The sequence below is a fragment of the Chanodichthys erythropterus genome, chromosome 20 (genome assembly GCF_024489055.1).
Source record: "Chanodichthys erythropterus isolate Z2021 chromosome 20, ASM2448905v1, whole genome shotgun sequence".
Classification (NCBI taxonomy): domain Eukaryota; kingdom Metazoa; phylum Chordata; class Actinopteri; order Cypriniformes; family Xenocyprididae; genus Chanodichthys; species Chanodichthys erythropterus.
The window spans coordinates 9,206,148-9,232,066 of NC_090240.1; the positions used below are offsets into that span (position 1 = coordinate 9,206,148).

The following is a 25,919-nucleotide window of genomic DNA, read 5'->3' on the forward strand; positions in this document are numbered from 1 at the left end:
ATTGTACAGGTATCATTTTTCTTGCATAGTCCATACAGAAGAAAAAATCAAGCCAAAATAAATTTTAAATATGTATGTTTTAAATAGCTCAGCTTAAAGAAATATGTTTCAAATTGAAAATATATTTCATTAAAACCTTAAAATAACAAAATACATGGCAAAATGTTCTTCAAGGGCTAGAAAATACATTTCCAAACTTAAAGGTATAAAGGTAAAATAAACATTTTCTTATCAATTTTCTCATTGCAAGTGGCTAGTAACCAAAATGTTGACATTTCAAAAACCACACAAATGAACATAACAGTGACTCATGGAACCCAGTGGATCAATCAATGTCTTCTAAAATGAAACAATAGATGTAAGAAAAATACTAATATTTTAAACCTTTTCAGCTAAACCATTGATTCCACTTGCATTATATGTCACACTTGAGAACACAGGCAAACAAGGATAATTAATCACACACCTGAACTGAATAACGAAACAAATCAGCAACTATGACAACAAATACAACTTAGGGAAACGGTGTAAACCGAAAACAGTGTGAGATTGTGACAGTATGGACACACAGATGAATTATATTTCTAAAAAATATATTTGTGTATTCATCTGAGTAAATGATAAGATAATGAGATTGTTTTTTGGGTGGGATTTTAAAATGCATTTTGGGTAAATGCAAAATGTTTGTGTAACAAGGTTCAAAGTTCTTAGGGAAGGAAGAGGACAGGGTCGGCTTTGACTGCTGACTGAGGCTTTATTCAGATTATTCAATCACCAACAGAAGTCTGTGCATCAGCACATAAAACAGAAACAAAGTCACAAAAATAACTTTCACTCCAGTGCAAACATTCCAAACGGCTTCAGGCTTCTCTCAGTCAGCAGTCCTTCTCTCTCTCTCTCTCTCTCTCTCTCTCTCTCTCTCTCACTCCTGCTTCTCTTGGTGTTTTATCCTGTCTCCACGCCAATTACTGAAACAAGAGGCAGGTGTTCATTATTTTCGTTTAACCCACTCACTCACCATGCGTCTCCCGACTCTCTCTCCCGCTGCAGACTTCGCTGAACCACGCCCCCCTCGCCACAGTTTATATAATGTTTATATATTTAAATATACATTTAGTTATACACAGATCAGGCATAACATTATGACCATTGACAGGTGAGGTGAATAACACTGATTATCTCTTCATCACAGCACCTGTTAGTGGGTGGGATATATGAACATTTTGTCCTCAAAGTTGATGTGTTAGAAGTTAAAAATGGCCAAGGATTTGAGCAAGTTTGACAAGGGCCAAATTGTGATGGCTAAATGACTGGGTCAGAGCATCTCCAAAACTGCAGCTCTTGTGGGGTGTTCCCGGTCTGCAGTAGTCAGTATCTGTCAAAAGTGGTTCAAGGAAGGAGTAGTGCTGAATTGATTGATGCACGTAGGGAGCGAAGGCTGGCCAGTGTGGTCCGATCCAACAGACGAGTTACTGTAGCTCAGTTAATGCTGGTTCTGATAGAAAGGTGTCAGAATACACAGTGCATCACAGTTTGTTGCGTATGGGGCTGCATAGCCACAGATCAGTCAGGGTGCCCATACTGACCCTGTCCACCGCCGAAAGCGCCAATAGTGAGATCAGAACTGGACCAAGGAGCAATAAAAAGAAGGTGGCCTGTATTCGGTTGCACCATTTGTTCTTAAGGCAGAACGTAGCTAGTAGCTCGTAAGGTCTCCGTAAAGTAATGCGTAGTCGCATAATATGACGTTTACCTTCAGTTATCCTTCAAATACAGGAGCAGAAGTTGTTGAAATTCCGTGAATTTCAGTTTATCCTTCATTCTGACTTATTTTGCCTCACGTAGCTAACAGTAAAAATAAGTTTCCATTAAATATAATAGCCTACTACTTAATCATAAATGTTTTTATATGTAAATAACATTCAGAAACTGTATTTGAAACGAAATTAATAAGGATCAATAAATAAATACTGAAACAACAACAAAAACATAAGAAATTACATTTATTGATTATGACTGATTTTATTTGACATGCACAACACGGAGTGATAGGACCGATGCACACAGCGGTGCGCTGTTTAACGGGTTCGTGTTGAAGAGTGTCTAACAAAGTAATCTTTTCACATGATGTTCCCATTCAGTCGGTCACGTTCGACGTACGTCGGACAGACCGACGAATAGGAATCTCGCTAGAGAGGCCAATCTACTTCGAGTGTAACTAAACGAGCCAATGCACATTGGCATGCAATCATATGCATCAGCTGCTCGCCTCGCAGCGCGGGTATATAATGAGCAGCAGGTGCGTTGCATCTTCAGCTTTTCGCTTCGGAGCCGAACGGTGTTTGTTCCTGTTCTCTGCAAGCGAGTGTCTGCTAGAAGACGAGTCAAGCTTTTGGTTGAACTTCTCTTTTTTTCCGAGTGCGGGCGAACAGCACAGCAGCGGGGTCGACGTCCTCTCTTTTTCTGTTTCGTTTGCCGTTTTTGAGCAAATAGCTGTTTGACAGCGTCAGAAGGCTGTTCTCACGGCCGGTACGGTGCGCTTTTGAGCGCTGAAAAGCCGTTTTTACGGCTGGTAAGAGTGAGCGCCTTCAAAGAGAGAGAAAGCACATGACAGGCTGCACACAATCCCTGTCTGTGTTGCGGTGGCCGTTCCCCTGCGTGCTTCAGCACTTCTAAAAGAGTAAAGTCCCTGAAAGAGCTTACACAAGTAGATTCGCGTCTTTTTAAAGACGACATCCTACTTGTGTTTCTGGATGCGATCGTTCCTGTCCTCACTGACGGCCACGATCACCGTTTCGCATGTCTGGGCGCGTGCTGAAATGATGTTCGTGGGTGTTCATGTTTTCATATGAGAACATGATCACGTCGACACGCCGGTCGTGACTCTTCTTTCTCCGGGAAGCTTGAGTCCCCTCTGTTGTTGGCCAGCTGCCGCTTGTGTGTAAAAGCACAGCCGCGGCTCTGCCCGACACTCTGGGAGACCGCGGAGATCAGCGAGAGCAAACCTCTCGCTCCTCTGCGTGTCGTGTGCCGTCGAGCTGCCGGGCTGCAGCGCGGGTTGTCACGGCAACCCAGCGCTCGCTCGGCGCTCTAGATGCGCGGTTCCCTTGCGTAATCTCCATTGTAGCGCCCTCTCTGGTGCACCAGAAGAGGTCTACTTTGCTGATATGGCTTGGGTGACATGAGGTTGAGGGGTTCCTTCGGGGAACCAACCCCCTAGGGCCCCTCCCTCTCTAGCGCATTGCAAGCTGTGCAGTTTCTGGATTGGATTGCTGGTCCTTTTCATAGGGAACCTAGCATTTCATTCAGAGCTCCAGCTGAGGGACAGACGTCGATTGCAGCATCGGAGAGAGTGCTGTTATGCTCTGGAAATGAGGGTGACGCTGCCCACTGTAATGGTGTGTGCTTATGCTGACTCAGATTCAGAGTTTACAGCCATGCTTTCCTGGGTCTTCCAGATGTGCATGGAAAACTTGGCAGTATGGGGGTATATTGGTGCCATAAATATGGAATGCCAAAGGTGCCAATCTGCATAAGTTTTTCCTCTCTCACTACCCTCTTGGATGGGGTGGCTGTACACAGACCACACCCACCCTGCATGTGAGGCCAAGGCACTCTTTTTGCATGAGGGTAGTTCTGTGCTGGGGTTGAGCTGCGCTTGTTGACTAACCGTGATCAAAGTCCACGGCGCAGGCCCTCAGCCAGACGATGTCCACCTCCGTGGTCCAGAAGTGCCCCCTGGCTTACCTTGTGAGGTGTGAGAGGTTGTCAAGCTAAATGCTTTCTCAATGCTCCCATCTTACGAGGTGGCCTTTCGGTGACACTGTCGAGGACTGAGCCCAGCGGTTCTCCTCAGTTAGTAGCGGATAGGGGAGCTTCCCATGACAAACCATTGAGTTCCTCTTGGGCCGCCCCTCAGTCTGCTCGTCGCCAAGGGTGTCGTCCCCTGCAAGAAACTCCGGCCCAGCAGGCTCTGCTGTATCCATTGCGGGGAGATGACGCCTCCCGTCTCTGCAGCTGTTTAACTGGTTGGTGAGAATCACCCCTGAGACGGGCGACCCAGAGATGGGTGGGGCTGCTCTTCCACCCCTGGAGGAGGGCCAGGTGGTAAATCCTTTATTGGGTTTGTTTCTGTTCCGCCACTGACCCAAGAGGCAGCGGTACCCAAATTTTAAAGAGCAGTTCCTCCATTTCCAGGTCTGAAGAGGGTTTGGAGAGCAGTGGGAGGAGAAACCTCACCACTCTCATCCCCCTCTTCTGTCGCCAGTGGACAGCAGCGAGCAGCGGGCAGCCAAAGCCTCGACTGCTCCCTCTGTCCATCCGTGGAGCCAGGTAAGTGTTGCCTAGCACACTGTGACGCCGCTTCGGGCCGCCTCACAAAGAGAGCCCCCCGAGCCGCGTCCCTGTGTTCCACCTCGCTGCCCTGCTGCGGGTACACCGGTGGTCCCTTTGGTCCTGCTTGTACGGTCTCTGCGAGCCGGGTTAGCGCTCCCCAGTCCGTCTCGCTGGCTCCTTCGGACCATCAGGGTCGGCTTTGCGATTCAGTTCGCCCGGCTCCCCCCCCCCAAGTTCAGGGACGTCCTCTTCACTACAGTGAAAGATGCCGATGCCCCTGTCCTGCGTGCGGAGATCGCAGTCCTACTGGCGAAGGACGCGATAGAGCCGGTCCCTCCAGCCGATTTGAGGTCGGGGTTCTACAGCCCCTACTTCATTGTACCCAGGAAAAGCGGCGGGTTACGACCGATCTTGGACCTGCGAGTTTTGAATCGGAGCCTCCACAAGCTACCATTCAAAATGCTCACGCAGAAACGCATTTTCGAGTGCATCCGTCCCCGAGATTGGTTTGCAGCGATTGACCTGAAGGACGCGTACTTCCATGTTTCAATTCTTCCGCGACACAGGCCATTCCTGAGATTCGCGTTCGAAGGTTGAGCATATCAGTACAGAGTCCTACCCTTCGGGCTGGCCCTGTCTCCCCGCGTCTTCACGAAAGTCGTGGAGGGAGCCCTTGTTCCCATGAGAGAACGGGGTGTTCGCATTCTCAACTATCTCGACGACTGGCTCATTCTAGCACAGTCCCGGGATCAGTTGTGCAAACACAGGGGATTTGGTGCTCAGACACCTCAGCCAGTTGGGGCTTCAGGGTCAACTGGGAAAAGAGCAAACTCGCCCGGTGCAGAGGATCTCTTTTCTCGGTATGGAGTTGGATTCGGTCGAGCAGATAGCACGCCTCACAGAGGAACGTGCTCGGTCAGTGTTGAACTGCCTGAATACATTCAATGGCAGGACAGCGGTCCCACTGAAGTTCTTTCAGAGGCTCCTGGGGCATATGGCGGCTGCTGCGGCTGTAACACCGCTCGGTCTGCTTCATATGAGACCGCTTCAGCACTGGCTTCACGGCCGAGTCCCGAGATGGGCGTGGCAGCGCGGCACATTCCGGGTGCCAATCACTCAGGAGTGCCGCCGAACCTTCAGTCCGTGGTCGGACCCCTTGTTTCTTCGGGCAGGAGTGCCCCTAGAACAGGTGTCCCGGCATGCTGTGGTGTTCACAGATGCTTCTGCCACCGGCTGGGGTGCCACGTAATACGGGCATGCAGTCTCAGGGGTTTGGACGGGACCCCATCTGCATTGGCACATCAATTGCCTCGAGTTGCTGGCAGTACGCCTTGCTCTGAGCCGCCTCAAAGGCCTGCTTCAGGGCAAGCATGTACTGGTCCGTATGGACAACACTGCGACCGTTGCGTACATCAACCGTCAAGGTGGTCTACGCTCCCGTCGCATGTCACAACTCGCCGCCATCTCCTCCTGTGGAGTCGGAAGCATCTGAGGTCGCTTCGCGCCATTCATGTCTCCGGTGTGCTCAACCGTGTGGCCGACGAGCTATCACGAGCTGCGCTGCCAGGAGAGTGGCGACTCCACCCCCAGGTGGTTCAGCTGATCTGGAGAGAATTCGGAAAGGCTCAGGTAGACCTGTTTGCCTCACCAGAAACCTCCCACTGCCAGTTGTTTTACTCTCTGACCGAGGGGACACTCGGGACAGATGCACTGGCTCTCAGCTGGCCCCGGGGCCTGCGCAAATATGCGTTTCCCCCAGTGAGCCTACTTGCACAGACCCTGTGCAAAGTCAGGGAGGACGAGGAGCAGGTCTTGTTAGTTGCGCCTTACTGGCCCAACCGGACCTGGTTCCCAGAACTCTCACTCCTCGCGACAGCCCCTCCCTGGCCCATCCCTCTGAGGAAAGACCTTCTTTCTCAGAGACGGGGCACTCTTTGGCACCCGCGTCCAGACCTCTGGAAACTCCATGTCTGGTCCCTTGGACGGGATGCGGAGGTTCTAGGTGACTTACCCCCTGAGGTACTTAACACCATCACTTCGGCACGTGCACGGTCTACGAGACGTGCTTACGCCTCCAAAGTGGAACCTGTTCGTCGAGTGGTGCTCTTCTCGCCGGGAAGACCCCCGAAGATGCTCGATCAGAGTCGTGCTTTCCTTCTTGCAGTAGGGTTGGAGCGTAGGCTGTCCCCCTCCACCCTCAAAAGTCCATACTGCTGCTATATCCGCTTACCACGACCACTTAGATGGCAAATCTGTTGGTCAGCACGACCTGGTCATCAGGTTCCTTAGGGGGCGAGACGGTTAAATCCTTCTCGTCCCCTCTCCATACCCTCTTGGGACCTCACTCTGGTGCTGAGAGCACTTCAGATTGCTCCCTTTGAGCCTTTGCTGTCAGTAGACTTAAAGATTCTGTCTATGAAGACTTTGCTGCTGGTGGCATTGGCCTCCATCAAGAGGGTAGGGGACCTGCAGTCATTTTCGGTCGACGAATCGTGCCTGGAGTTCGGGCCGGGTGATAGCCACGTGGTACTAAGACCCCGGCCTGGCTATGTGCCCAAGGTTCCTACCAGTCCCTTCAGGGACCAGGTGGTGAGCCTGCAAGCGCTGCCCTCGGAGGAGGCAGACCCAGCCCTGGCTTTACTCTGTCCAGTCCGCGCTTTGCGACTGTACATAGACAGAACCTAAAGCCTCAGGACCTCAGACCAGCTCTTGTCTGTTATGGAGGCCAGCAGAAGGGAAAGGCTGTCTCCAAGCAGAGGATGGCCCACTGGATAGTGGATGCCATCGCCCTGGCTTACCAAGCTCAGGGTGTGCCCTGCCCGCTCAGGTTGCATGCTCACTCCACGAGAGGTGTCGCATCCTCCTGGGCGCTGGCTCGTGGCGCCTCGCTGACAGACATTTGTAGAGCTGCGGGCTGGGCGACACCTAACACGTTCGCTAGATACTATAGCCTTCGTGTCGAGCCGGTCTCCTCCCATGTTCTCGCCACAGGTCAGAGGCACGGAGAGGCCCCGGCTTAGTGTCGGCTTGCTGCGCTACATGCGCTTCTTTTCTCCAGAGAGTCCCTACAAGGCAGACCCTGTCGAGTCCTCCGATATCCCTTCGGCAGCCGACGTGGCGGAGCGTCTGGCGCCAGGCCTATACTCCGTTGTATCCTTGAGAACCGGGTTTAGGCTGGGTTCCATATGTGTGACCCTACGGGGATCCCATATGGTTGGTTCCACGGTTGCTCCTAAACGAAGCCCGTGTCTTTCCCTCTGGGAGAACCTACCCTTCATCGGGTTGGAGTCACCCCAGCTCTTCCATATGTAGCACAGCCCTACAGGGTTAGTCCATATGTACTTCTCCACATAACTCCTTCGGGGAAGGATGTGGCTTCCGCAGCGTTCCTTTCCCAGCGAAGGGTACGCTTTCCCAGCGTTATCCAATAGTCTCACTGAATGGGTTTTGGGGAACAGCAGTGATCGACTCTCTCTGTGTTAGCCCTGTCCCACCATCCTCAGGCAAGGGGGTTCAGGTGGCTTGCAACAGAGCGCTGGAAGGGGCAGCTCCTGTGGCGCTTTGGTAGGGATTCCTATTCGTCGGTCTGTCCGACGTACGTCGAAACGTGACCGACTGAATGGGAACGTCTCGGTTACAAAGGTAACCCTCGTTCCCTGAAGGAGGGAACGGAGACGTACGTCCCGTCGCCACAGTCGCTGTACCCCGCTGATGCTGCCGCCTATCCGGTTCGGCTCCTCAGCGAAAACCTGAAGATGCAACGCACCTGCTGCTCATTATATACCCGCGCTGCGAGGCGAGCAGCTGATGCATATGATTGCATGCCAATGTGCATTGGCTCGTTTAGTTACACTCGAAGTAGATTGGCCTCTCTAGCGAGATTCCTATTCGTCGGTCTGTCCGACGTACGTCTCCGTTCCCTCCTTCAGGGAACGAGGGTTACCTTTGTAACCGAGACGTTCTCTCTCTTAAAATTTAAGAGAGTGTAAATGTCAGCAGCATCATATATGTGTAAAGAATGAAGTCTGTCAGGTAAAACAAGAGCTTATTGATGCAGTTCAGTCAGTCTGCTATTTTATTCCAACCGTTACTCCTGATAGGAGGCTTCCGTAAATATTTAGTGTGTACGTAGAGTTACGCTTCAACTAAGTTTAATGGTGCAACACAAAAATATTTAGTAGTGCGTAAGTTGTAACTTAGTGCCCATTTACGTGAAAACTAGTCTACGTTGTAACTTGCGCACAGCTGGTGCAACTGGCCCCTGGTCTGTTGAATCATGTTTTCTTTTACATCATGTGGATGGCCGGGTGCGTTTGTGTCGCTTACCTGGGGAACACATGGCACCAGGATGCACATGGGAAGAAGGCAAGCCGGCAGAGACAGTGTGATGCTTTGGGCAATGTTCTGCTGGGATACCATGGGTCCTGCCATCCATGTGGATGTTACTTTGGCACGTACCAACTACCTAAGCATTGTTGCAGACCATGTACATCCTTTCATGGAAGCAGTTTTTCCTGGTGGCCTCTTTCAGGAGGATAATGTGCCCTGCCACAAAAAAAAAAAAAAAAAAAAAAAATGGTTCAGGAATAGTTTGAGGAGCACAACTATGATTTTATGGTGATGACTTGGCCTCCAAATTTCCAATCGAGCATTTGTGGGATGTGCAGAACAAACAAGTCCGATCCATGGAGGCCCCACCTCGCAACTTACAGAACTTAAGGGATCTGCTGCTAAGATCTTGGAGCCAGATACCACAGCACACCTTCAGGGGTCTAGTGGAGTCTAGATAATATTAATAATATTAGAAAGGTGGTCATAATGTTATGCCTGATAAGTGTATATTATAACTGAAACATATTGAGAATATATTTATATATAATATAATACATATTTTCAATATATATATTAGCAATAGAATATTTTAAAAAATATTTATTTCAATTGATATTATTAAAATATTTATTTTTATTTTTTTTTATTTTATGTGTGTGTGTGTGTGTGTGTGTGTGTGTGTGTGTGTGTGTGTGTGTGTGTGTGTGCGTTTCCCTCTGTATGAGAAAGGTCATAGTGCTCTGGCATGGGTTATCCCTCTGGGGTCTGAGCTGTTTTCTGAGCCCTGGAGATGTTTTGATATGCCCTGACACTTGTGCTTATTTCTGTTACTTATAACATTTTAATGCCTAAAGGCTGATTACATTGTATTCAGCATAAAGTCTGCTACAATAATATGTGAGCAGCAGTGTGGCAAGCAGGACGAGGCAGAGGGCCGTGAAAATGGGGCGAGACCAGTGCGTCCCATTCTCACGGCCCTCAGCCTCATCCTGCTTGCCACAAGCATGTATGCAAAAGTTTGTAGTTTTGAGAAAATTACGTTTATGTGTGGTTTGTGAAAAAAAAAAAAATTGTCACTGAAAAAAGCCCATAAAACCCACACTGACTATTTATTCACAAGACTTCTGAAAACTGTATCTTGTAGCCTAGAACATATGCTTCAAAAATTATGTGAAAATCATCCTGCCCACTCATTCACATAAAACAATATATTGATTTAAATTTTTTAATACATGTTTTGTATCAGAAAGGCTTATGCAGGAAGGGTGTGGATCATCATGTAAAGAACACCTAGTTTGTTGTACTTGTATGGCTGCATAAAATAATAAAAAATAATAATTTTACTTCACAGAAAACTTTTATTTATTTTTTTGGGGGGGGGATGCAGGCTATATATAACTAATATATATATAACTATATATAACTAAAAAACATTTGAAAGGAACACTTCAGTACACTACACTAGAGAAAAAAATATATGTATTGTCATATGTTTAATTCAAATGTTTTCATATTTTTATCCACTAAAGACACATTATGTATAATAATTCATACTGGAAACTGGAGGGCACCCTCATGCAGAAAGTCCAAATATGCCTCACAGAAGTAAAATAACTTATGACATTCCAGAAAATCCCTAATACAGCTATCGATGTAGCTGAATAAAAAGATAGATACGCTTTGACATAAATTTCCACAAAACTAAGCAGAACATTCTTTTGAATTTGATGTTTTCATCTAAATGTGAGGGCATTTTTTTCTGGATCAAGTTTTATCAGTGCAATATCAAACAAGCAACATCACAACTGTGAGAAATAGATGGCAGGGGTAGTAGGAATGAAAATCTGTTCACGGTTCTCTCAGTATTTTAAGGACACATCCTTTCCTAACATATCATCTTTAATTTCATGTTGTCATATGAGCAACAAGTCCGTAATTACACATATTTAGGTATGAAGATTTAGGCCTCAATGAAACTCTCAGTACACATAAAACAGTATCAGTTCATGGTCCATTTTATGTGTTAAACATGATGAAAAGTTATTGTTCAGTAATAAGTTCATTCTGATTCAACGAGTGAGATAGTAACCAAAATCAAAAACTTTTTTTGACCAATTTATTTAAAGAACTAAATCCTAAGAATAATGTGTTCACAAATCACTGGTCATGTGTATGTTGATTTGTTTTTCCTGTGACACTACAGACAAGCACCACAGGAAACAGCAGTGCAGGTGTAACAAACACGCCAGGTTCCAGCACCGTCCAATCACAGCGCACACCTTCCCCTGAGTACTGATCACCGTCACCTGCACCTCATCAGCGCACTCATCACCAGCACTATTTAAGACACACTCACACTCAGCCACATTGTTGCCACATGTTTGCGGTGCAACCACCGGTCTCAAGCCCACCACTAGTTCCAGCACCCATCGCCACTTCCGCATCCACCGTTCCTTCACCTTCTTCAGTCCCATGGCCCAACCAGCGCCCTACGCCGGTGCGGCGGAGGATTGCAACGGCTTTCTTCTGCAAGTGTCTCTGATCCTGGAGATGCAACCGCACTTATTTCCCACCGAACACTCTAAGGTAGCGTACGTTATCTCTCATCTTTCAGGCAAAGCGCTGCATTGGGCCCATTCTATCTGGACCCAGAAGCATCCGGTAACACAGACCTATGCTGGCTTTGTTGAACACTTCAGAGAAGTTTTTGGAAAACCGTCCTGGGATTCATCCATTGGTGAGAGACTCTACAGATTAAAACAAGGAAAGTTGTCTGTTAACGAATATGCTTTGCAATTCAGAACCCTGGCTGCTCGGAGCGGATGGAATGAACAAGCAAAACTGGCCAACACCCACCACGATCAAAGAGCTCCAACGTTTCCTCGGATTCTCCAATTTCTATCGACGATTCATTCAGAACTATAGCTCCATAACCAGTCCACTCACCAGTCTTCTCTGCAACAAGCCCAAGTCTCTGTCCTGGACTCCAGCTGCCACTGAAGCATTCGATGTACTCAAGAAAGCCTTTACGACCGCTCCACTCCTGGTGCACCCAGATCCCGACAAGCCATTCGTCGTGGAAGTCGACGCCTCGACCACCATAGTTTGAGCGGTATTGTCGTAGCAGCAGGGGAACCCGAGCCGCCTCCATCCATGTGCATTCTTCTCCCGTAAGCTCAACCCGGCGGAGACAAACTACGACATCGGCAACCGGGTACTCCTCGCCGTCAAGCTGGCCCTAGAAGATTGGAGGCATTGGTTAGAGGGAGCTCAACATCCCTTCATCGTACTGACCGATCATAAGAACCTGGAATACCTTCGAGCTGCCATAAGACTCAACCCAAGACAAGCCCGCTGGGCCCTCTTCTTCACCAGATTCCATTTCTCCATCTCCTACCGTCCTGGTCCAAAAAACGCCAAAGATGACGCTCTATCCCGAATTCATGCTCCTGAGGAAAGCAATGAAGAACCTGAACCCGTCCTGCCTGAGAACCTGTTCGTAAGCCCCATAACCTGGAGTCCAGAGACTCTCCCTCCTTCCAATGCCTCCCCCAACACTCCGCCGGGTTGTCCCGAGGGCTTACAGTATATCACCCGAGCACGACGCACCCCACTGATCCACTCTGCACACTCCTCACTTGGCACTAGCCACCTGGGGGTCAATGAAACCCTCTCGCTGCTGAAAGAGCGCTTCTGGTGGCCCAACATGGCCAACGACGTCAGGAGGTACGTGCAGGGATGCAGGGAGTGCGCCATGGCCAAGAGCCCACGCCATTTACCAGCTGGCAAACTTCTTCCTCTGCCCGTTCCCAACCAACCCTGGTCACACCTGGGAGTGGACTTCGTGACTGATCTACCAGCCTCGGATGGATATACATGCATCTTTGTGGTCGTTGATAGATTCTCAAAGTCCTGCCGTCTCATCCCTCTACGAGGTCTGCCAACGGCCATGGAAACAGCGGAGATCATGTTTAACGCCATCTTCAAATACTTTGGTATCCCAGAAGACATCATATCTGACAGAGGTCCACAGTTCATCTCAAGAGTCTGGAAAGCCTTCTTCTCCCTCCTAGGTGTGACCGTAAGCCTCTCCTCGGGTTACCATCCCCAAACGAACGAGCAGACGGAACGCAAGATCCAAGAAGTTGGGCGCTTCCTCCGTACCTTCTGTCACGGCCACCAGGACTCTTGGAACCAGTTCCTGGGTTGGGCCGAGTACGCCCAATACTCCCTCCGACAATCCACCACCGGCTTAACACCCTTTCAGTGCGTAGTCGGTTACCAACCCCCACTGTTCCCCTGGTCTGGGGAACCCTCCGATGTTCCTGCCGTGGATTACTGGTTCCGAGAGAGCGAGAGGGTCTGGGACTCAGCACACCATCAACTTCAACGGGCTCTCCGAAGACGTAGGATGGCAGCGGATCTGCAACGCTCTGAGGCCCCAGCTTACCAACCTGGAGACAAGGTATGGCTATCCACCAGAGACACCCGCATGCGTCTACCCTGCCGGAAGCTGAGTCCCAGATTCATTGGCCCGTTCACGGAGCAGGTAACAAACTGTAACAAACTGTGTACTGTAACAAACACGCCAGGTTCCAGCACCGTCCAATCACAGTGCACACCTTCCCCTGAGTACTGATCACTGTCACCTGCACCTCATCAGCGCACTCATCACCAGCACTATTTAAGACACACTCGCACTCAGCCACATTGTCCGGTCTCGTTTGCATCAAAGGACTTGCCTGTATGCTTACCTCAAGGACTCTTCTGACTACCTACCTGTTCTCCGGGTTTCCTAAGCTCCTTCCTACGATTCTCGTCTGGCGTGAAGTGTTGTCTGAAGTCATCAGCTCCATTCAGCAAGTATCATTCTCCATTGTCACTCTGCAACTACAAAGGACTGTGTCATTCTCCATATCACTCGTACATCACCAAAGTGCATCTGCTACTCACCTGTCTGCATCATATACTCTGCTTGTGTCCAATAAACAAACCTGTTTTATCTATCTTCTGTCTCCTGTCTGGTCCTATCATAACAGCAGGTCTATTAGAGCATTTTTTTGGTGTTTTGCCCACATAGACAAACTTTCAAGAACCATTAACATAACCAAGATTCACTGTTCCTAATCATGGCACATGCTGAATGAGAAACTTAATTATGTCAGATAAACTATAGTGTCCTGCACCCACTATTAAAAAAATATATATAAAAAAATATCTAGTGTCTCAATAATTTTTGTTTTGACTGTATTTAGTAGACATAAACAGGTTTTGCAGAGGCTAGCAAAATACCACAAAAACAGATGCATTGACACATACATATCCTTTTCATCTGTTTATGTGAATATTTGCAACTGCAGCCTCAGGCTACAGCATAAATACTGATGTTTTTGTCTGCAACTGATTATGTCTTATGAGCCTGTGAATTGTCAGTACAACTTTGCAGGTTCAATCAATCTGTTTGGAATTTTGATTTAAACAGACAGTTCATAAAATAGAAGGAAAATGACTCATATAATCAGAATCAGGAACAAGTGTGACTTGTTTATGAATAAAAGTTTGTGGCCTTCTCATGCCTGCTTCTCTTGATTAAAATAATAGCTAAAACAGCTATTTCTCAGAAAGATTCCTTTCATCTGAAAGATTAAACATTCACACACACACACACACACACACACACACACACACACACACACACACACACACACAATGCACACACTTTGAGAGTTCATGAAACCGTAAAACACATTTTTGAGATTTGCCTGATGCGGGAGCATGCAAGCATGACAGAGAACTCAAAAGCATTCACAGAACAGACATGAGAGTGGTTTCTTTTATTTGATTTTTCATGGTATAAGTATTAGTTTTCTCATTATTTATAAATATATATATATATATTTTTAGAATATATGCTATATTGCCCAAAAGCAATATTGGTTTTGGTGGCAGTGCTGCTTTGTTCTGAGTCATCGTCACACTTAATGACTTATACAAATTTCTTCATGATTTATGAACCTCTATTTGAATAAAAATTAATCAGACTCATTTGTTTAGTGGCTTGTGTGAACCACATACGTGAGTATTTAGATCAGTTTCACCTGTTTCAACATTTGATTAATATGGTTTCATTCAGAGTGTATCTGAGTATATTATATATTTTCTGTTTATTCACTAAAAAGTAAACTATGAAAGGATCAATTATGCAGGAAAATTATACAAGTCTGCACAATAGCACCAATGAACAAATATTAGTTTATCAGCCAGGAAAAACTAAACTCGGTCCAGTTCAAATTCAGTTTATCTAGGCAAAGACCAAAAGAAAAACAAATTGATTGTTTGTGAATGCTATGAATTCTCTCTCTCTTACACACAATTTCAAGTTAAAGGTCACTAAAAGTCTATCCCATGCAAATGTGCATGTGCCTGGGGCAGATTATCACCAACAAAAGCATTTAGGGGTCAAACTGAGGAATGTGGTCATATAAGACAGATGGATGTTCCTGTTTGTTTCTATCAATATTGTCTCCATTTTTGCTAAGACACTGTAGTCAATATCTGGTATAGACAAGCCTCAAGCAACACATTGAAATAAGCAAATTATGTTTGCTTACTCAAGATGTTAGTCATACAGTATAAGTGGGTGGCTGTTGACCAGAATGATCTGTGAAAAGGTCTAGACCTTCTGCCCTGAGTCAAAAATCTCACTATGTAAGACTACAATAGGAATGACTTAAGGGTTCTCTCACATACAATGATTTTGAGCAACAAAGCTGACAAACAAAGTCACTCAAAGAGAGTTGACCTATCTGACGGTGACCAACGAATGTTGGCTATGTGTTGCAGGCAAGTTCTGTGATGCAACAACAGTATTAAAACTGTTACATTGCAACAAAGTTTGTTTCATTGCAATATTGTTACACTGCAAATTTATATGCAGCAATGATGCAGTGACTACCAATAGAAATCAAGACATTTGAGCTTGTGATCCATCTCCTGTCAGACACTGTTGTCGAGTATCAGCAAGATGGAGGTAATCTGAAAAAATTAAAATTACTATGAGTGGTTTCAATTTTCAAAATGATTTGGCACATCAGCTAACCACTGGGATACCTCAGGGCTCAGTGCTTGGTCCGCTAATTTCTCTATCTACAGAACTTCACTGGGCACTATCATAAAGGCAAACAGCTTGTCTCCGGGCTCTTTATGTCAAGATTGGACTACTGCAATTTTGTGTTGGCTGTAATTACACTTTTGGGTAACACTTTAGATTACAGCCCGGAAAGTACTGCGTAATTACAACAAATTTACAGCGTAACTTTCAATAATTATAGTGTAACTATACAGTAAGTATGTGTAAGTATAGGGGAACAATATGTGAAGTATTGGGAATAAAGGGGTAACAACCAGGAAAAATAACAAATTATTCATACTTTTAATATTTTATAACTAAGGGGTACGTATGACATAACTAAGGGGTAAATATGACATTACGGGCCGTAAATTAAAGTGGTGCTTGTTACCCTCTTATTTCATGTAGTTACAGGGTAAGTATGACATTACGGGCCGTAAATTAAAGTGGTGCTTGTTACCCTCTTATTTCATGTAGTTACAGGGTAAGTATGACATTACGGGCCGTAAATTAAAGTGGTGCTTGTTACCCTCTTATTTCATGTAGTTACAGGGTAAGTATGACATTACGGGCCGTAAATTAAAGTGGTGCTTGTTACCCTCTTATTTCATGTAGTTACAGGGTAAGTATGACATTACGGGCCATAAATTAAAGTGGTGCTTGTTACCCCCTTATTTCATGTAGTTACAGGGTAAGTATGACATTACGGGCCGTAAATTAAAGTGGAGCTTGTTACCCTCTTATTTCATGTAGTTACAGGGTAAGTAATTAATAAAAAATAAATAAATAAATAAATAAATAAAAACGCAAACAGTCATATCACTTGGAAAACTTTATTTGAAAAACAACTTATTTCAAAACAGATTTAAAGTTGCAACAGTTCTTATTTGTTTCTCTTGCTTGGTTTCCTCCTCCTCTTGTTCCTCTTCGTTCGTTCTTACCACTGATGAATCTTAAGAAGGAATCCCATTTGCTATTCTGTATTTAAAAAATACAGAACACCCGGAAATGTGCTCACTGTTTACTCATCTTTTACCCTCATGCCATCTGAGATGTATACGACTTTCCTTCTTAAGATGAACACAAAAAGGATTTTAGGAAAAAAATAAATCATCTGGGAACGCTATATAATGCAAGCTCACATGTTCCTAAAAGTCGAAGCATCAAACCGCACAAACAGCAATAACTACAGTAATCCATACGACCCTAATGGATGAATCGATGTCTTCTGAAGTGAAACGATACGTATTTGTAAGAAAAATGCCAAATATTTGAATATTTTTAAAACTTTCGACCAACTGTCTCCTTGCGCGTGCATGCGAGGGTTGAGAGTTCATGCGTGACGTAACTTGAAGCGTGACGTAGGCATGCCGAGAAACTCACGCAGATGTTGGATGCCGTCAGTTTTTTTTTTTTTTCATTATTATTATTTTAGTAATGCTCACAACAAAATACACAGAATAACAGATAATGAGAATGAGAAACAAACAAGACAGAACAACAGAGACGGCAGTTCTCGCGCGAGTTTCACACGAATCTCCCGCGAGAACGTCATGAAAGCTTCACGCTGCTTCATCGAACCGTACATCGAACGCGAAGTCGACTCTCATGCAGGCACTGGTGACAGTTGGTCAGAAGCGAAAAGATGAATAGCCTAAACCATGAGAAAATTTCGGGGTGTAACTTACTGTATTTTCTTTTAATACAGAATAGCAACGGGATTCCTTCTTAAGATTCATCAGCTGAGAAACAAGAGCTGGTGGAAGCCAAGCGAGAAAAAACAACAACCAAAAAACGGACAAAACTTGTTACTTTCTGTCAGGACTTTAGAGTTTGAAATGAAAAGTTGATTTAAAAAAATGAATAATAAGTGTTGTAGACCTGTTTTTAATAAAGTTGTTTTTCAAATAAAGGTTTCGGAGTCAGTGGTATCAGATTGTTTGCATTTTATTAATTACTTACCCTGTAACTAAATGAAATAAGAGGGTAACAAGCACCACTTTAATTTATGGCCCGTAATGTCATACTTACCCTGTAACTACATGAAATAAGAGGGTAACAAGCACCACTTTAATTTACGGCCCGTAATGTCATACTTACCCCTTAGTTATATGTCATAGGTACCCCTTAGATATAAAATATTTACAGTATAAATAATTTGTTATTTTCCTGGTTGTTCCCCCTTTATTCCCAATACTTTACATATTGTTCCCCTATACTTACACATATTTACTGTATAGTTACACTATAATTATTGAAAGTTATGCTGTAAATTCGTTGTAATTACGCAGTACTTTCCGGGCTGTAATCTAAAGCGTTACCCACTTTTGCAGATAATCCAGAACATGATTGTGCATCTGATCTCCAATAAACCATACAAGTCTAATGACACACCTTATTGGTTTCACTCTACTAGCTACCCGTAGCTGCGCTTCTACAAATCCAAGGCTCTGACCTTGATCTTCAGGACTGCCATTGGCATCACACCCTCCTACCTCAACACACTCCTACAAATCTGAGTTTCTTCCCTGCTCCTACTGTCAGTGAGCAAGCGTTGCCTAGTGATTTGATACACAAAGCCACATTCCAGAATCTTTACTCTCTCTGCTCCCCTGTGGTGGAGAAGCTTTCATACTTCATCTGATCACCATTACAATCTTCAAGAATCAGCTGAAAACACATCTCTTCCTCTTGTTTTAATTAAAGGCTAATCCTATAAATGTTTATCTTTTCTCTATTTTTTAAGTCCCACTCTTGCATTCCCACTCTGCACATTTTGTTGATTCTTGTATGATAAATTACTTATGTCCCTAATTTGTTGCTTTTGATAAAGATGGGGTCCACATATCCACATAGTGTGGACATTACCAAACTAAACAACACTCTTTTTTTTGGTCACTTGAGATGCAGTGCTATAAAATCACAGAAACAGTGGTACAAGTCTTGATTCGGTAATGTAGTTGTTTACACCAATCCTGCATTCTTGGGACAAATCAAAACATAACAGTACAGAGAGAGCATGATATTTAAAAGAACCAGCTCCATAGGCCTAAACAAAACTCAGCACATTGTTGATGGTAGTTTACTAAAAATTGTTAAATAATAACACATCTCTGGTGTTTGTTTTGTCAAAAATAGCTAACACTGGGCGGCTTAAACTGTTGTCATCCATGTTTCTTGTTTATAGCAGTGAGGTGCCAAAAGTTTGCTATGATTATTCCTGTATTCCATACAATCAGGCCCCCCTCCGGTCAGGGGTTTTCAGATTTTACAAATCCAGGGATCCAGTGTTGTCAAGGAACTAGATTTTCTCAGAAAATCATGATATAACTTTGATGAAAGGGTTAGTAACTTTGATGAAAATTCTGTCATCACTTACTCACCCTCAAGTTGTTCCAAACCTGTACAAGTTTCCAAGTTTCTTTCTTCTGTTGAACACAGAAGAAGAAATGTTTTTCCTACTATGGAAATCAGTGGCAACCGTCAACTGTCTGGTTACCAATATTCTTCAAAATACCTTTTTTTGTGTTCAATAGAAGATAGAAGCTCATGCAAGTTTTGAACAACTTGAGGGTAAGTGATAAACTCACAAAACTTGTATACGTGGCCCAAAAGCCCAAACCAAGACCAGACAGACAAGTGACACACACAGACTCAGCAAGATCTGTAATTCGTCTCTCTTTATTTCCACTCCAGCATGAGAAACACAAGATAGCTGATGAACAACACGTGTGCTTAATCACAGTTTAGATGACTGTCAGTGATGAAAGAGAGGAAGATGAATTACAGGAGTACTGATGATGAGAATGTTCTTTGTGATTCAGCGACCTCAAGCACTGCATCATTATTGACATACAAACACTCATTCTCACATGTGCATGATGCTTATTAGAAGAGAATGGGCTAGTTTTTTTGTTTGTTTGTTTTACTATTATTGACATTCTTTTTTGCAAACATTGACATGATTGAAATTGACTGTCCCAGCAGAAACAACTGTATTTCATGTTGTGTGATAAGGGTTGGGTATCCAACAAATCCCTCACCCTAAGTAGAACATTTCAGCATGCAACTCGTCCTACTCTACACGCGCTACATACAGGAATGACACCTCAAATCCGTGAGGACCTGTTGAGGTGAGGACTTGGAGGACCCAAGCTATATCATTGAGATTTGGGGTGGTATACCTTTAGTACAACAAGTGTTGCACAGGATAGCACTCATGTTTTTCTGCAAATGAAAAAAAAATTAACTATCTTTTTTATTATATTGCTTTGCAATATGGGATTGCATTGCCTCTCTCTCTCTACCTCTCTCTCTCTTACACACAAACACACACACACACACACACACACACACACACACAATGTTGGCAGAATCTTCCCATTTATCAAGTTCAAACACAAACACCCAAATGAGTGCTCATTTTAGGACACTATCATTTTACATAATCACAGTTTCTCCATTTAACTCTCACCTCAGTTGAGAATATATGAACATCTTTGTAAACACATACAACTCTCAGCCTTAATTTGAGAACAACTGGTTTTCCATCAATACACATATTTTACAGAATATGTGGATCAGCACAGTATCAAAAACTTCTCAATAAACAAAAATGAACAGAAATGTCAAACACTGAAGTGCATTAGGGTAATATTAACATGAACTTAATAGGTCAAACAACATGCAAAATTATTAACATGACAATCTGAATAAGAAAACAGACAATATTGGTTTTTCTTTTTTTCCCCAAAAATCAATGGGACACTTACTCTATGAATATGTCTTCAGTTTGCTCAGTGAGTTTTAACATTTGCATTTAATTTTATTAAAATTTATTTTATCTATATTTTTATTCTAGAAATGTTCTCTTCTCTGCCATCCGCACCCCTATCAGAACAGACCGGGTCACCTTTATATGTAAAAATGCTATAATGTGATATATTAAATAATACATTCTCATAAAGTATATGGGAATCTAGTGCTTATATTTTTCAATATTCTGCAATATATGCATGAACCATATATACCTATATAGCAATAACAAGACAAACATTTTTACATGTAATAGCTTTATTGAAACACTCAAATAATTTCACTTTCATTAGTTAACACATGGGTTTATATACAGCATTAAATGTCTAAAAAATATATTCCTAATATGCCTACAAAGGTAAATTGCTTTTCATATATTTCAACAGAACAAAAAGTTCCATCTGTTCTAATTACAAACTGTTGGACAAAATCTACAGTTTTTTTGTTTGTTTGTTTGTTTTTTAACGTGCATCTTTCCTAAACATTTTAGTCCTCCACACTGTATCTTGGTGGTATGCATGCAAAGAGGATTGCATGTTGTGGCAGATCAATTAGCACACATTTTTCTTTGAACATTGTCACATCAAATAATTTCCTGACCTGCAAAACTCGTTTCAGACCAACTACATTTTCTACAGTGATCAATGCATATGTGTGATCTATTATACTCTCTTCTAAGAGCAAAGCATTTTCTGTTGACTTGTTACTATAATGTAATTGTAAACAGTGATTATGTGTCCATTCTGAAACAAAACAGTGAAGCTGCTCCTTTTCGCTATAGAGAATTATTGTAATAGTTGTCCTTAGACTAGAAGTTACTGAATATTTCCACAAATGTATCCACAGTGATTTGAAAGCTGCTCCCTCACGGCCAGTATCTCTTCACTAGTAAGTTTTGAATTATGCAAACCAGGGGTAACAATCTGATCTGTTACTATTTCAAACTTTGTCAGTATTTTTTGACCAGTTAAATTGTTATACAGCTGGATGCATTTAGACAGCATTTCTCAGTGCTTCATTCCTCAAAAAAGGCAATGTGTGAATTCTTTCATTATCTGTAAAGGAACACAATGAGTGCCATTTTTAGTATTTCCCCATTAAATTAATCAGAAATATATGCAGAATGTGCCCACAAAGGGCAATTATTCACAGATTCAGGCTAACGGAGACATAAATGTACATTAAATGACACGTTTTGCTTTCCATACAGTATTTCAAACTTTTTGACAAAATCTACAACCATTTTTTTCCACATCTTTTTAATTCCCCTGTTGTAATAACAAGAATGTTACAAGGATTAACCAGTGCTGGTAAAACACCTGGGGCAGAATTCTCTTTTAGCACAACAATACTATAAAACAGTAACCAGTTTCTGAACCACTGTTCAGCCATTTGCCGAAGCAAACCAAGATGTATATTATACATATGGTCAGGAGGCATGCCAAATATGATGTCAAAGAATCTTTATAAGACACAAGGGCCCTTTAACACCCCTCACAGTTTTTGTGCTACGCAGAGACTCCCTTGCATCACTTATGGTTGAAGCCTGGTCCCTTTTTGGGTAATCCTTGTATGGGTATGTCCTAACAGTACCATTTCCCTTTTGAGCTTGTTCTCCAGGATGTAGACAAAAGCTGCACAATGACCATTAAACTGGGTCATGTTTTGTAGTATAGGCCTGACAACTGGATCGCATATCATAAGAGCTGCCCCCATTGTACCTTGTTCTACAACAACATTTCTTTTCACCTGGAAAAGTTGACAACTTCTGACACTCTAGAGTGAATGGCTTTAAAAATATAACATTGGGCTTTTTACTGCCAAACCACAAGCCAAAGAGTAAATCATTTTGTTTAGATTTTGGTACATTGTACCATTACATATGTCCCTATAATATTCAGAATTACGTTTGCCATTTCCTCACTTTTCCTGACAACCTGCAATACCTTCTCTCTGAAAAAGATGTTCCAACTGTGTTTGTATTGGTAAGTATATGAAGAAGTTTCCATTCTTCAGTGAGCTGTCTTTGTCTCAAGCTATGTGGCACACTGTACACTGCCCTTCACTACTATTGTCACCAATGTAATACTCATAAGGTAAAGTTGTTCTCTCCTGCCAAAAATGGATTCAGATAACTGATGCAGGGCTTAAATTTTGTAGATTCTTTAAAGGGATAGTTGACTCAAAAATGAAAATTTGATGTTTATCTGCTTACCCCCAGCGCATCCAAGATGTAGGTGAATTTGTTTCTTCAGTACAACACAAATGATGATTTTTAACTCCAACCGTCACTGTCTGTCAGTCAAATAATGGGAAATCTATCAATAAGAGTCGAAAAAACTTGCATGGACAAATCCAAATTAAACCCTGTGACTCGTGACGACACATTGATGTCCTAAGACACGAAACGATCGGTTTGTGCGAGAAACCGAACAGTATTTATATCATTTTTTACCTCTAAAACACCACTATGTCAAACTGCGTTCAACACTTTATTGAAGTATAAGTGCCAGACATCACTTCCACTGTCAGAGCACGATCAGACCTCACTAAGCGAGTGCTGAATGCAGTTGGACATAGTGGTGTTTTAGAGGTAAAAAAATGATATAAATACTGTTCGGTTTCTCGCACAAACCGATCATTTCATGTCTTAGGACATCAATGTGTTGTCACGAGCCGCAGGGTTTAATTTGGATTTGTCTATGCAAGTTTTTTCGACTCTTATTGATAGAGTTTGTCATGAGCACCAGTTGCAGTGCCCGAAATTGCCACTAGAGGGCACTCCAACCCGGACTGTTCCTCACCACACTCTTGGACTGCATTTCCCATAACCCACTTCCCAGACTCATTATCCTGTTCACTGCACCCAGCTGTTTTGTGTTTGATCATCAGTTCTGTCTATTTATACCTGGTTTGTTTCTGCTTTTGTTATCGAGGTTTCGTTTTTTGTCACTGGCTTTTGTTTCTGTTTTCTTTGCTTTATGTGGACTGCTCTGTGAACTTTGACCCTCACCTGCCTGAATTATGTTTGTGGATTTCTAAATTAAAGCTGCATTTGGATCTAACCTTCTTTTCTCCGTGCCAATCTGTGACAGAAACCTTGATCATGCCTAGATCCCGCAGCGGAAGGAGCTGGCCATCTGCTGGGGCTGAGGAGGGTCAGGCCTATTTGGCAACACTTCGCCAGAGGAGAATGGAGGTGAGGGCCTTCACCCAGAAGTTCTGGTCATGGGCGGAGAAGTTTAATCTCCCTGATGTGGTCCTCAAGGACATATTCAACAATTGTCTCGATGATCCTCTGCCGCAGTGGGAGATGGAGCTGGTTGGGAGGTTCAATTTCTGGAATTTCGCCAATTACCTGCGTAAGAATAGGCAGACTCGGAGACCTCCAGCACCCGCTCCAGCCCGTAAGTCCGCTCCAGCTTGTGAGTCTGCTCCAGAGCCCGCTCTTCCTGATATGTTCACTGAGCCCCCTTGGTCTGCCCTGCCGCCACCATCCAAGTTTTCTGCCCTGCCGCCGCCATCCAAGTTTTCTGCCCTGCCGCTGCCGCCGCCCAGGCCTTCTGCCCTGCTGCCGCTGCCCAGGCCGTCTGACCCATTGAAATCCGCCTGGACTATTCCTCCAGCACCGCCCTGGCACTCAGCCAATAACAGAGACCTTGCTTCACCAAGCAATCCCAGATACTGCTGTAGAGCTAGCAGGCCGCACTATGCACCGGCAAGATCTCGATGGAAACACTGGTAAGAGTAGAAGTGGAGGACTTTGTATATATGTACATTATGCTTGGTGCTCACAAAGCCGCCTTATAGATAAACATGAACCTGGTCTCATTAGAAAAATGTACCTGTGGGAACGTTTTCGCTAGTCGCAAAATGTGTACCAGTACATACATTTTACTGCAGTTTCAATGTGAAATGTCCTCATCCCAGTTTACATCCCCCTCCGGAAGAAATAAAGTCCATTACAAAAACGGTTATTAGAGGAATTAGAGGAGTATATGCAAAGTGTTCTGTTTTATATTACAAGTTGTATTGACACAGTCACAGTGAACAAACACACCCTTTGCAGCTATAACAGCCTCAACTCTTCTGGGAAGGCTTTCCACAAGGTTTAGAAGTGTGTTTATGGGATTTTTTGACCATTCTTCTAGAAGTGCATTTGTGAGGCCAGGCACTGTTGTTGGACAAGAAGGCCAGGCTTGTTGTCTCCGCTCTCATTTATCCCAAAGGTGTTCTATCGGGTTGTGGTCAGGACTCTGTGCAGGCCAGTCAAGTTCCTCCACACCAAACTCTTTCATCCATGTCTTTATGGACCTTGCTTTGTGCACTGGTGAGCAGTCATGTTGGAACAAGAAGGGGGCATCCCAAAACTGTTTCCACAAAGTTGGGAGAATGAAATTGTCCAAAATGTCTTGGTATGCTGAAGCATTAAGAGTTCCTTTCACTGGAACTAAGGGGCCAAGCCCAACCCCTGAAAAACAACCCCACACCATAATCTGGCAACCTCCAAACCCAGTCTCATCCATCAGATTGCCAGACAGAGAAGCGTGATTTGTCACTCCAGAGAACACGTCTCCACGTCAGTAGCGGCGTGCTTTACACCACTGCATCCGACGCTTTGCATAGCACTTGGTGATGTAAGGCTTGGATGCAGCTGCTCGGTCATGGAAACCCATTCCATGAAGCTCTCTATGCACTGTTCTTGAGCTAATCTGAAGGCCACACAAAGTTTGGAGGTCTTTAGCTATTGACTCTGCAGAAAGTTGGCGACTTCTGTGCACTGTGTGCCTCAGCATGCGTTGACCCCGCTCTGTGATTTTACATGGCCTACCACTTCGTTATGATATGACATACTGTTATGATACCACTAACAGTTGACCGTGGAATATTTAGCAGTGAGAAAATTTCATAAATGGACTTATTGCACAGGTGGCAACCTATCACGGTACCATGCTTGAAATCACTGACCTCCTGAGAGTGACCCATTCTTTCACAAATCTTTATAGAAGCAGTCTGCATGCCTAAGTGGTTGATTTGTATACACCTGTGGCCATGGAAGTGATTGGAACACCTGAATTCCATGATTTGGAGGGGTGTCCCAATACTTTTGGCAATATAGTGTATCCTGGTCTGCCAATACCACAGCAACTGTTAAAAAGGCTCAGCAGCGTTTGCACTTTCTGCGTGTCCTAAAGAAGAACAATCTATGTAGGAAACTGCTGGTGACCTTCTACCACTCCACAATAGAGAGCATCTTAACATACTGCCTCACAGTGTGGTACACTGGCTGCTCAGCAGCCAACAACAA

General features: G+C 44.1%; 1 long non-coding RNA gene across 1 annotated transcript in view; it reads right to left on the bottom strand.

Moving 5' to 3' along the window:
- Positions 1-549: 549 nt before the first annotated feature.
- The window catches only part of LOC137008691 (uncharacterized), a 65,982-nt gene continuing 40,612 nt past the window's right edge, over positions 550-25,919 (bottom strand). Inside the window, exons 2-3 of the long non-coding RNA XR_010892798.1 lie at positions 8,662-8,880; positions 550-968 (exon numbers count right to left, since the gene is read on the bottom strand). This is a non-coding gene — a long non-coding RNA (uncharacterized lncRNA). The remainder of the gene's footprint in view (positions 969-8,661; positions 8,881-25,919) is intronic.